The sequence below is a fragment of the Grus americana genome, chromosome 2 (genome assembly GCF_028858705.1).
Source record: "Grus americana isolate bGruAme1 chromosome 2, bGruAme1.mat, whole genome shotgun sequence".
Taxonomy (NCBI): Eukaryota; Metazoa; Chordata; class Aves; order Gruiformes; family Gruidae; genus Grus; species Grus americana.
In genome coordinates, this window is record NC_072853.1 from 128218593 (window position 1) to 128232843 (window position 14251).

At 37.3% G+C, this 14251-nt stretch overlaps 1 protein-coding gene across 3 annotated transcripts in view; it reads left to right on the top strand.

Annotated features, from left to right (window-relative positions):
• ZNF385D (zinc finger protein 385D) overlaps window positions 1–14251 on the top strand; it is a 431668-nt gene that overhangs the window by 331653 nt on the left and 85764 nt on the right. The gene's annotated exons all lie outside the window — the stretch shown is intronic.

The following is a 14251-nucleotide window of genomic DNA, read 5'->3' on the forward strand; positions in this document are numbered from 1 at the left end:
CCCCCCGTAATTACCCGAGGAAGCTGTGCTGTGGTGCTCCTTGCCAAGGAGTACCTGCTCTGTCACAGAAAAGCCTCTTAGAATTTAACTCCTTTATTTCCTTCTCCAGGATCATTGTGTGTGCAGGCAAAACCTGACATAATACAATATATTATCTTCTGCTATTCCAGTCTCTCCAGGAAGTTTGTTGACATGGGCATCTTTGGGGAAAACTTATCTTCCCCTACCAAACGTCTTTCAGTTACTACCTCTTTTACTAATTTAAAAATAGAAGTTACTTCTGTCAGAATAAAAATGTTTGAATTTAGAGTCTGTGAGGTTCCTACCGTATGCTAGTCATATGAAGAAGTGGAATAATTCTTGTGTGCTGCTGCTTCTTTGTAGGCAGCTATTTACATACAGTTTGTACCTATCAATTATTTATTCAAGCCATGAACTTGTCAGAAACTTAAATTGAACCTTGAAGCCTTCTTTTAAGGATTGGACACCTATGGATGAAAATAATGCAACTCTCTTCATTACCCTCAGCTTTTTATTGCTTAGAAATAATTTTAACAAGATCTTGGTCACAATTTCCAGATGGATCAGCATCATGTACTTACGTTCACTGATGACTCCAGGTTTTCTAGTTCATGGACTGAATGGACACCTTTCTCTTATAACATTGACATCATTCTCAAACAGTGGTGCAAGGAAGGGTAATACATTTTGTGGAGTTGCCGTGTTCTTCACAGGTAATAATAGAAGAGTCAAATTAGGCTCTTCCATTTAGAAGCCAGATGCCAGAATTAGGACTGTGGATACTCAGCCATTCATGAGGAGGGGAAGATGGAGACTCCTGGGCCACAGTGGATCCCACTTACTGAGCAGCCCAAGTCATCACTCATAATTTTCAGCTTTGTTGTAGGAAAAAGCATGTCCTGCTGAATCATATATGGTGCATAACTGCAGGAGACATTAAACACCTTGATATTACATACCAAAGTGAAACGCCTCCTTTCAAAGACGGCGTACCATTTATTAGTCCGCAAAAAAATCCAGACAAAAGAAAGGATGACCACATCATTAAAATGACTTAGTGATTAGTGGATACACAACTCAGATACATGGAGTGGAAAATTTTCCAGCTGGCAGGAGCTAGCATTTTCCAGAATAAAATGTTTGAAATAAAAATTCTTCTACACAGAGCCAAACAAGATAGCAGTGGACACTGATACTTCTTACTCAGAGGACTACTATGCTCCCATACTGTTCCTTTTCTGCTGCTCTTAGAAAGGATTCCACAGAAGAGAGGGGGAAGAAGCAGTGGCCATTTTCAGAGTCATTTGCAGCATCCAAAAAACTGGTTTCAGTAGAAATCTATACTTTTAGACTCTTCACAGAAAACTCTTGGAAGAAAAGCTGTTAAGCAAATATTTAGTTGTCCCTTTACACCTTCAAGTGTGCTTCGAGAGGCTTCAACTCCAATTTGCCAACACTGTCCAGTAGAAGTTTGTTCTAATTCTCCCCTCTCTCAAAGTCGATCAATATCATTGACTTTATGGAATGGGGAGACGTTCTTGCTGTGTATCTTTCACTTTCGACTTTTTATATTCACCTAATTTTTAAAGCAACCCCAGTGTTACTGATTGATGGAAAGATTATGATCCAAATGCTTCCCAGTGATGAACGTGGGACAATATCTCTCTCCCTTTTCCCTACCACACAGAAGAGATTTGTGGATGTCTTTATGATGGTCTCTTCTCATTCCAGCGCATATAGCTATTACTGCTGAAAATCACAAAGTACTCTGCTGAAGCTTTTCAAGAAATAATAAGTAGTCAGAGTTCCACTGCAGTTTAGAAATGTTTTTCTGAAATGTGAAGGGAATAGGCAAGAGCTCAGTTTCTCAGTTGCTTGGGTAATTCTGAATGTCCACCAGTTTTTGAAGCAAAAATGTGCCAAACGAAACATTTAATGTGGAGACTTAAAGAGTCCTTTGAAGAAAAAGAACTATTAGCTATCATTTTTTGATAACTCTACTATATGAATGGCAAGTGCACACATATTTTTTCTCTTATTATTGTGAAAAAGTTTTCATTTACTGAATATTCCTACCTTTCATTTTCATCATATTTTGTTGGATGTGATTTAAAGCCATAACAACAATAAATAGCTTTTTTGTTCAGAAACCTAGGGCTTTGTGGCTGTTCTACCAATATGTCTTTATTTTTAGATGCTGGAGATAGGATTTATCAGAGAGTAATGAATAGGAATTCCATTTACGTACTGCACGACAGTATTATGAAAATGTTTACAATAAAACTGGTCTGCAAGATTTTTCATTTTTGCAGAGAAGACAGAATTTTCTCCCCTTTGATACAGATTTCTTTCAGAGCAGAAGAGGGTTTTTTTCTGGTTACATGGTATCAAAATTACATTTCAAAGAAAAATGAGAAAAGGCAGTACAATAGTCTAAAATCATTTAGCTTCTTTCTAAAGGAGTTATCTATAAATCTTCATGACAGCTGTGTGTTCAGTATTTCTTTGTAAAATAAATCTTCTCATACAAGGGAAGGGAGGAATGAACAAGTAACCAAAGCCTCTCCATGCTGAGAAAAAACATTAGAACAGCAGAGGTAGGTTCTGTAGAGTCCATTTCAAGCAGTGAATACATTTATTTTTTATTTTTTTTACATTGAGAGAGCTCTATATATAACATTTACATTCACATTGTGTATCCAATACAGGGCAAAGCATTTAAGTATGTGCTTAGCTGCAAGTGTGTGAGTTGCCATTTAGATTTTGGCAACTGCCAAGAGCTATTGCACCAGTTCAGAAGAACTGTTAAATGCATGCTTTGTAGTAAACATTAAACATCTGCTAAAAGCACCCTATAAAATGAAGTCCAGCTGACTTCAGTAGGACAACTCATGTGCCTACAGGTAGTTATTGGAGTAAATTCTCTGCTAACATGAGCAATCACCGAAAAGAAAAAAAAAAAAAGAAAAAACCACCAAAACCCCTCATCCAAACCACCCTATGGCATGGAAAAAGCAGCTTACTACATTTTCCTCGTATTTTGATCACCTGTCATGACTATTTGATCTGCCTTTACACACATTTCTAATTTCATCATTTGATCAAGGTAGTGACAGCGTCTGTTAACGAGGTCAATACTTGCAGGGTGATTCTCTTTCTCTTCCCTCTCATTTAATGCAGATGGCTGAGTGATAATCCAGCTCGCCTTTAGAGAAAGGTTGGGCAGTATTTTTATGTACTCGCAGGACTTGAATTCCATTATGATGCATTATAAAAATATTTCCAAATATGTTAGCCAGAAATTATTGTTTGACTTAAATAGCAACAGTAGTAATATTGTCCTGAAAATCATGAGCTGAATGCTCATTGTAGAGTCCTTATTTGTTGGTTTTTTACCTTGTTTTTCTCCATCTTTATGAAGCAAAGGTACCACTAAATCAATACATAGTCCAACTGTATGAAATTGTCAGGATTCAAAAAGTGCTGTTCTGATGAAAGAATACTGAAGGATTTTTTGGAGGATAAGGATACAATATAGCTTCACAGGATTTTACTATGGTTCTAACTTTCATGGGGAAAGAAGCAGGACCTGAGGACCTACATCCTATTTAGGTTATGCTTGATATCTAGAACAAATGATTAAAGTATCAATTTGTAAGCACCTAGGGGATAATAAGGTGATAAGAAACAGCCAACATGAATTTGTCAAGAACAAATATGTCAAACCAATCTAATTTTCTCCTCTGACAGTGTAATTGGTTTAATGGATAATAGGGAATAAATAGATGTAATATATTTTGGCTTTAATAAGGGTTGATACAGTCCCGTGTGACAGCCTTGTGAAGTAAGTAGGGGAATATGGTTCAGGTGAAATTGTTAAAAGTTGATTGCACAACAGATTGAAAAACTGTACTGAGAGTAGTTGCTGATAGTTTCCTGTCAAAACAAAAGATCACTGCAAGTCAGGATCTGCAGGAGTTTGTTCCATGCTTGCCGCTACTCTAGAATTTCGCTAGCAATGTGCCTGAAAGAATAGATAGTACATATGCTAGGTTTGTGGATGACACCTAGATGGAGGATGGCAGGCACTTGACGGAAGGTGGCAAGTTCAGGATTGCAGTCCAAAATTATCTTCACCAATTGGAGAAAATAGTCTGGAATTCTGACAAGTGCAGTAAATAAAAGCAGAAACTATTGTGCTTGGACTGGAAAAAATAAATGCACAAGTAGTAAAATGAGAAATGTCTGGCTTAATGGGCAAAATGGAATTATAGTGAATCAAAATCCAAATATACAGTAACAATTGCTAATGGGGAAAAAAAAGAAAAACACCCAACTAATCCTATGACTTTTTTTTTCCCCCAAGAGTTACATTTATCAATAGACAGGTAAATATTCAACAGTATTTGAAACTGACAATGCCTCAGGTGAAGAATTATTTACAGCAGTGGTCATCACACTTTAACAAAAGCATAATTAGGTGCAGAATTTAGAAGACATCCACTAGTATGACAAGATGTGAAAAAAAATCACTAAGCTAGGGAAAGCAGAAAGAACTGGATAGATATACAGTAGAAAAGACAAGAAAAATGTAGTAGGTTTTCAGTATATGAAAGGGGGTTAATAAGAGAACAGTGACTAACTGATCTTTGTGCTCCTTGGTTTTGATAGAAGAATAAATTTGATTAATTGTTCAGCTTAAGTTGATTCAAGATATTTGGTTGGTTGGTTGGTTGGTTGGTGGTGTTGGAATATTTGGTGAGACAATTCCGGCTATAATGGTAGTGAAGTTCTGGAAGGAAACGCGTAGGGACAGTTGTGGGCTCCCTGTCAGCAGAGGGTCTTAACAAATTAGACACCTGTTTCTGAGGTTGGACAAGAAACGCTGCCTGCAGTCTCAGAGCTAAGAGAGATTATATGTCCTCTTGCTTGAATACTTTACAAACGGGTTTCTGTGATTTGGAAGAGGTCCATGCCAAGTGATGGTCACACCTGGCCTGCGGCCTCTGTTTGCAAAGAGAGAGGAACTTTCAAAAGTTGGTCCATTAAGAACCAGGAAAGACTGATACAGCTAACTGCTTGAAGTTATTCAGCATTTCACCCTTCTGATTTCAAATTGGTTGTTTTTCAACTCTCAGAGATATGCTTAAATGGTATTTGAAACCATGTGTACTATTTGCCTCAGTCATTGTTCTATGTGTGGCTATAAACACATGTTCTTATTCTTTGCATGTTCTGTTGTGCCTCCGATTACGAGTTAGATTTAGATTGCCAATTAACCTTTAGATTTAGAACCCTGCTTTGGTATAAACCCAACAATTTCTGCTTGAATTGTAATGCACTGCTTTCTTAATCAAAGTCACTTGTTGCGGGTATCGCCAGCCATCAAGCACATTTATCTATTATCTCAGGGCAATTTTACTTCTGGTCTTTCCAAACCAATGCATCTGTGTTCTGTGAAGTCATCAGCCTGTTTCTTTACGGAGATTCTCTTGTGCAAACATTTACAGATGCTCAGCGTCCCCTTAAAGTCAGTGTTACTCTATGAGGGTATAGTGTTAATTGCAGCACTTTTTATCTCACCAAGAATAAAAATCCACAATTAACTTATTTTTATATATAAAAATATTTTCATATATAATTATATATAGGTATATAACTCCATATATATATATATGCACTACTTCTTTCTAATAGTGCGCCATCTTTACTGTACTGTGGAGTTCAGTGTAAGGAGAAGCAAATGCTGATTTCAGCATTTCATGCCATTCACTTGAGATCAGAATATGAGTCAGAATGGAAATACACTCATAGGTCAATACTTTTCCAGAGATACTGGTTTATAGTATTCACTGGAAAAAACAGCAAGTAATCACAGAAAGGGATTAGTGCAGAGATTTCCATGGGGTATCTGGCATTTGTATCAACACATTATGGAAACAAAGAATTGCTAAAAAAATAATGCAAGATACATGATGTTTTGGCATTCCAAAACTCTAATCAAATAGCACAGAATACTTTTCACTTACATTGCATACATGATAAATTTGAAAACAACCTAGTGGGGTTTTTTGGGTTTTTTTCCCCCTGTTTGGATATTCAGTAGAATCTGTTTTTATAGGTCTAGTCTGCATCTTTTAGAAACATTACCTCCTCTTTCCTAAACCACAGTTCTAAAGGCTGCAGTATGAATTGTAGTCAGGTCCTGTGCAGGTCCAGTGTTTCCCATACTAGAGTATTCAAACTTTTTTTTTCTGGACTGTATGTTGTATTTTGAAAGAAAATAATTTTAATGTTTCATTTAAATTCTATCTTCTGTTAGATGTTGTTTCATTCTGAGATGGTTTTGAGTAACCTTTTTTCATGTAGGAAATAAGTAACTTAATTTATAAATTATGAAATCCAGAATAGTCTGTGGAACAATAGTCAAGAATTTTCACATAACTTGTAGTTTCTTAAAGTCAGTATAGGAATGTGGTCCTGGAGAGATTAAAACATTCAGCTTAGCTGCAACTATTGCTGTGTTAGGACTTAAAGTTTATGTAAAACTTAGACTTTTCTTAACTTTGTCAACTCTTGCTTCCTACCTCTGCTCATCCTACCAGTGTATTTCATTTTCAAAGCACTCAGTTTTTTTAATAAAACAAGTCAGTTGTGCAGTAGGTTTGACATCTCTTGAAACTGACTTGAGTTTGCTAGAAATGATCTGTGAATAGGCAGTGGCTCTCACTGATAGTCCTGTTAACATTTGCACAAGATTAATGACCAATATTTTGACTGTGGAATTGGTTTAAGAACTTTCTGCTTCTGGCAACAAAGTGAGTGGTTGCAGTATTTGCCCTTTGGGGGCCAACTTTTAACTTCTGCTTGGTTGTAGATGATCTCAAAACTGTAAAGAGCAGAAGGAGGAAAGGCAGAGGTAAAAGAAGTTACTAAGAGAGAAAGTCTGAAATAAAAGCAACCTCCCTCCTGTGTTTGAAGACATCCATGCTTGTTACTGTCAGAAATTTTCCTTTTTTTCAGAAATTGTTAAATTAGAATATAAGGAAACATGATATTGGGGGGTGGGAAGTAGACCTAAATGTTCTGATAGGCCCTAGATTTTCCAGTATCTGCTTTCAGTGTCAGGAGAGTGCTTAATGTGGATTATCTGTCACTCACTAAGATGACTTCCAGGCAAATTACATATGTATTTCCAGTGGTTTTAATGAATTGGGTCCTGTAGCTACATTATTTGGGTTACAATAGTGTCAGAAAGATTTTGTACCTGATGGAGAGTGGGGGAATAAAATTCAAATGCTAAAGTTGGGGAGGTAGTGGCTAACTGGAGTTTCTTTGAAGTTTTTGGCTGGAATTGTGGGAATGAAGGCAACACTTAGTGTTTTTGAACTGTACATTGAAAAATATTATTTTATACATGAAGGAATTGTTATAGACAGGGAAAAATATAGACAGTATGAAAGGCATAGACAGTAAAAAAGGAGGGGGAAAGAAGTCTTCATTCCAATTCTCTCATGTTCCATTCATGGAAAAGACTACCCATTTCAACTGCAAGGAGAGAAACCTCTGCTTTATAACTTCTTGCCATACACTTATTTGTATTTGAGGCATTTTTTCCTGTCAGCTTCCTCACTCAACGTGGGAAGTAAATCAGTCAATGTTAATAAGCAACAGAAATTTATGAAAAACTGTGATGGGGACTCTTTACAGAAACCACTTTCTATAAGCGAGTCATCACCTAAAAGGACAGATAAATTGTAAACTCTTTACTGTGCAGTCTTCATCTAGCTTTGTTTGGTCTGTTGTAACCTCTTCCTTATAGAGTTATTTAAAAAAATAAGAATTTATACAGTAAGAGGATCTGAGATTCTGGATTATTAATAATATGTGCAGATAAATTTCACTATAAAAATGGCAAAATATTGCTTTCTTTCAGTCACCAATCAGTGACTCACAGAATGGTAGGGTTTGGAAGGAACCTTTGGGGATCATCTAGTCCAACCCCCCTCCTAGAGCAGATTCACCTAGAGCAGGTTGCACAGGATCACATCTAAGCGGGTTTTGAATATCTCCAGAGAAGGAGACTCCACAACCTCTCTGGGCAGCCTCTTCCAGTGCTCTGTCACCCTCAAAGTGAAGTTTTTCTTCACGTTGAGATGGACCTTCCTGTGTTCCATTTTGTGCTTGTTACCCCTTGTCCTGTCCCTGGGCGCCACTGAAAAGAGTCTGGCCCCACCCTTTAGATGTTTATAAGCATTGGTGAGATCTCCTCTCAGTCTTCTCTTCTTTAGGCTAAACAGACCCAGCCCTCTCAGCCTTTCCTCATACGAGAGATGGTCCAGTCCCCTAGTCATCTTTGTAGCACTCCACTGGATTGTCTCCGGTAGTTCCTTGCCTGTACTGCACAGAAAGTAGAACCTCAGCAGAGTAGAGGGGGACAATAACCTCTCTCGACCTGCTGGGCACACTCTTCTTAATGCACCCCAGGACACCATTGGCCTCCTTGGCTACAAGGGCACACTGCTGGCTCATGGAGAGCTTGTTGTCCACCAGGACTCCGAGGTCCTTCTCCGCAGAGCTGCTTCCCAGCAGGTCAGCCCCTAGCCCTGTACTGGTGCTTGGGGTTATTGCTTCCCAGGTGCAGGACCCTACATTTGCCCTTGTTGAATTTCATTAGGTTCCTCTCTGCTCATCTCTCCAGCCTGTCCAGGTCTGGCTGAATGGCAGCGCAGCCTTCTGGTGTATCGGCCACTCCTCATGCTTTTGTATCATCAGCAAACTTGCTGAGGGTACACTCTGTCCCCTCGTCCAGGTCACTGATGAGTATGTTGAATCAGACCAGACCCAGTACTGACCCCTGGGGCACACCACTAGCTACAGGCCTCCAACTAGACTCTGCACTGCTTATCACAACCCTCTGAGCTCTGCCATTCAGCCAGTTCTCAATCCACCTCGCTGTCCACTCATCCAACCCACACTTCCTAAGCTTACAGACTCCTTCTGGCTCACTTAGGCACTGGTGAGGACATAAAGAACAACTGGGAGAAGACAAACAGGCAGGGCTTTAGGTCAAACTCTGGACCATAGAAAGAGGCCATAGTGAAGAAAATGTGCAATTTTGTGTGGTGTAGAAAGATCTCCATTAAAATGAGTTAAATGATGTAAATTGTATTTTTTTCTCAGAAAAAGTAATCTTAATTTCTTCTAAGAATACATTACAAGTAAAGTTGCTCTTTTGCTTCGCTTTGGTTGATTATACTCTATTCCAACAGCCATAAAATCTTTTCAAATAATCTTACACTAACTCTGGACACTTCCCCCCCCCCCCCCTTTTTCTCTTTATGGTCAGTAAAATTGCACTCCCTGGGGTGATATATTCTTCTTCACTGTATCTGTGCAGCCACCTCTTGTAGAAAATATAATATTTCCTTTTGTGAGAATTACTATTAAACATAACTGCCTCTGATGTAAAGAAATTCCACTTCAGAACCCCCAGGCCTGACTTTTTCAGCTCCTTGGTTCTTTTATCACTCTTTACATGTCTTTTACAGTCTCTGGAGATATTGCTATTCCGTGTACTTACTCACATCACAGCTAACAGCTGGGAGTCTGATCATCTGAAGGACTGGAAGTGCAACCCAATATCTGCTTTTAAAAGCTTTATGTTGGAATAAAAAAGCACGTATTTGAACTATACCTTTGAGGGTGTATTGCCCCCACTCATGTGCATTTTTTTTAATCTCAATTGAAAATGAAGTCTTTAAAGCTTTAAAATGGCCAAAGGAGACTGACTTCTTTTCAGGAAAGAATCCAATATGGCACTTAAACCTAACTCCTCCATGGCCTTTAAAACTTGATTATGAATTCAAAACATGTATTCAAACTGAGGCAATGCTCTACTGGTAGACCATACAGGTACTTTCATATATATAATTGTTTGATGAGTTGATCTCAAACTGTGATTTTTAAAAATACAAGGGTTTATTCTGTTTGGGGTTTATATAGGTCTCATTGTATCGTAGTGGAATAACTGTAGATACAGATGCATAGTAAATGTACTGAATTCATTTATGTTAGCTCTTTTCGGATAGGCATAAATGTTTCTTTTTATTCTTTATAAAGGAGATTTTAGAAGGTAGTCTCTGAACAGGTTTTATCCTTTCCCCAGCATAGCCTATTTTCTCTGCATCAGTGGACTTGTCATGATAATCAACTTTTTTGTCCCAACCATCAATCACTCCTGATTACAGCTGGGGAGAAGTTCTGTTCTGTTGATCAGCCCATCAGTGCACATAATGTTACACCTGGAGACAAGTGAAAATCATCCCTCGATGGGAGAATCACTTGCCTTCAAGCCTTTTGTCTGAAGTATTTTAATTTACATTTGGAGTTTTGTTGCAATTGTAAGTGCTTGCTTTGATTTTATTATTTCTTCGACAAAAATAATAAGTTCGGTTGATCTTTCCCTACATGATTAGAAGAAGAATGCTTTTTTATTTCAAATAACATCTTATGTTGTATCTTTTTCACTTCATTGTACAAATATTGCGATAATTATCACTATATAAATTAAAAAATTAAGTGGTTATGTGGTACTTCACTAGGAGGAACTTAGTATATGCTAGACCAGAATTTTTGCAAATGTGATTTTGTTAGCTTTTAATCAGACTTGACCAGGGTAATATTTATCTTTAGTATTCCATTTATATGAAGTGGCTGTGTAGCAAACTTCATATCAATGAAATCATTAACATTTAAAGGCATCTTTTCTTTCTTTAAAGGAAATATGGCTTCTATTGTGATCATTACTGAATAACACATTTCTGAAAAGAGGGCCATTCTATGCATCTAAAGCCCAGCATTTTTCCTTCCTTGTAAGAAAGGTGTGTTTTAGTTGTCACAAGAATGCTGAAACTTCAGCTTGAGTAAATACTTCTTTTTTTGCTAGTAACTTAAATATTACTTTTAATTAGCTATCAGAATGACCATATGTAGTTTAATTGTACTGTTCTTTTTCCTCTCAGTCACGTTTTTATTTTGAGTACCTTTTTAATTTGTCATTTTCACAAGTTTATCCTTTCACAGTATCTAAAAGCTGCAACATATAAGACGACTGAAAGCCTGATACTTCAAGGGCTGCAAGATGAAGTGTAAATGGAGAAGAAAGTAGAATGTGAGAGTATGGGGTAATAAAGATTTGATTGGCAATCATGTTTTTACATAAAAGGTTTAATTAGCAGTAGCTCATTTTCCTATTCCTGCTGGCCATTTTCAGGACAGTGATATATTGCTTTTTTGCAGTGAGCCATGCCACCAAATAGAAGGTGTTATGTTTTCATTAGATGCAGACACTTCAGCATTATTACCTCTCACCTCAGTCTACACAGCAATACAAAACATGTCCAAATGTCATAATTTAATAGGCCAATGATATATACAGTAATTTAAAAACTATGGGATATTTGCTCAGATGCTTTGTTTTGTTTCTTCTTAAATTGATGATAAAAGCACTAAATTGCAAATCAAATAATCACTCCAACAGGCTCACTCCTTATGTTTTGTCTGCTTGAATACCTTGTTTGCCAAATACTGAATTTCATCACTTGTATAGAAGTTGTTCTTCCACAGTGACAACCTGTTTATTTTTATGGCTTAGTAATGAATGTGAGTATACTGCATGATTTTTATTTTACAGGGTATATCAATCTGCATTACCTTTCCAAAGACTCTCACCATTTATTATGACATAACAGAAACTTTTCTTTTGTTATTGAATGGAGATATTTGATGGCTCTTCACTAATACGATTCTAGTCAAATAGCCTACTACAAGGTACCTGTCATTGTTTGTCAATTTATTCTCTAACATGATTTTCATACCAGAATCTTATGTGGTGATAAACAGTTACAATAAAGTCAGTTTCTAAGGTAAACACATTCTGAGGAGCAGCAATAAGTGAGGAACAATATCTGAAGATGTCAGAAAACATGGAGTATGTGGAAACAATTAACACCTTGGACACTGGAGGAATGAAGATTTTTACTGCATTTAACAGTATTTTATTCTATATAATTCCCAGTGACAAGAAATTTTTTTATAAAATTATTTTACATGACTAATTTGTATCTCTTTAGTGCTTGAAAAGGCTGTAAGAATGAAATTTCCCTCACAGAAGAGCTAAGAAAATGTACATAATGTAGTTACAGGATGGAAGAATTTTTAATAAAATACACTAAAATGGTGCAGCACCGTTTTGGCTGTTCTTCTAGAGTCTGAGCCCCGTGTCTCTCGATTGGTGAGACAGGCCTTACTTGCAAGGCAAGCCAACAGGGCATGAGGTGTAGACAAAAGCCTGCAAGCCTTGCAGGCTTCTTAGCTTATCCTGTGCTAAATTAGTGCTGTTGAAGGTGGTGTTGCCACCAAAACAATTGGCAAAAGTAAGGAGAGAACAGATATTCAGGAGAAGAAAGTAGCAGATGCAGTGACATTCAGCAGCAGGTATTGCGAAGAGCTTGGACTACAGCAGGAAAGAAAAGGTTCTGGTACAGACTCTTCACTAAAATAGATTGGGTTGTATTAATGGCCACCACTTAGTCATTTCTCTCTTGTAGGGTTGATTGCATTTGCCCAAGCAGGGATTCAGTAGTTAAGACATGTTTCGACCCAAGACACAAGTTCTGTCATCTTTCCAAGAAGGATCTAATTTTTTATTGTGCATGTTCTGCACTAATAGAAGGAATTGTTAAGGAAAAGGAATTCCTATGGAGTGGAAGATGCGCATTTCACACTTGAGAGAAGTTTGTAACAACATTGCCTAGGCTAATGAGATGAGAAAGGTGATTTCTTGGACTTGCATCATGAGAGAAAACCAATGCAGAATTTTCAGTGGTGCGTGTGACCATGTCTGCTGTTCAGAGGTGGAAAGAAGTATAGTTTCTGGTGGTGGTAAGCTGAATTTTGTGTGAATTTTACAGGTGCCGCATGGCCTTTGAATTGCCGGCACTGGCAGCCTAATGATCAAAAGCAAAATTCCTTGTTGAAAAGGATCTTGTCTAAACTATGAAAGCAAATTCTGAATTGGTTTATTTTCTCTCCAGATCTCATAGGAATGAGTAAAATTAATCAAGGGCAAATGAATCTTTTCAAAAAGTTAGCACTAAGAAACAGTAGGCATTTGGTCTGATGACTCTTATTAACTGATTTTTCTATCACTGATAACCATTTTGAGGATGAATATTCAGTTGTGGCTGCGATGGCTGCTTAGTTGCAGACATCAGTGCACACTACTTCAGCCAGAACCAAAGGCAAGGTCCTAAGAGAAAATGGGCTCAGCATTTTTGTCATGTTTCTTGCTGAGTGTCCATTGATATAAATAAACAATTGTTAGTCACAAGATCACACTGGAAATAATTTCTCAGGAATGTTATTGGTATGGTCTGAATTATTCTGCAATAATGATCTTAAAAATAGTAGAAATACTGTTTAATCAGTAGTTTACTTAGAACCTTGAGAATACTATGGCTCATTCGTACAAGGAGCCTACAGCTAAATATCTGTGCAGTATGCAGTGCTTTACAGATGTGTAAGATGAGATCTTTTCTCTAGAGAGCTTATTTTCTCATAAATCAGAAATGAAACAAGAATATAAGATAGGGAGAGCAGCAGGGGATCAGCAAATGAATTACTGGAAAAATACTTTCTGAAACCCATTTTTAAGTTTTCTTGAAAGAGAGAGGGTTTGACAACCAGTAGGAATATGATCCAACTTACTTATTAGATAACATGTTAGAACAGTTGAAATCAAGCCTGTAAAAAATGTCTGAGGGTAAATAACAATAATTTTCAGAATTTGTAGTTTATGGAATATATTGTTGGAGTAAGTGTGTTGTTCTAAGGCGTGAGAGGGAGAAGGAGCTGTGTAAGAGAAGAGACAAATAAACAATATATGGAAAGAAAGGAGACTCTGAGTCTGTCATAGTTCATAATTAACATTTGGGATATAGTGAAAGAAAAGAGGTGATTTGAGAAATGGAAAATTTCAGGTGGCAGTGTAAACAGTAGGAGAAAAATTAGAGCCATCCAGGCACTATTCATGCTGAATGATCATAAAGATATTAGTTGAAAGCAAAGGAGAAGTCATCCCAAAGAGAGTGTGTCCAAGTCCAGAGAGTAGAAAAGCTTGAAGACAGAATCCTGAAATACATTAGTCTGGCCAGTGTAAGTCTTGTTT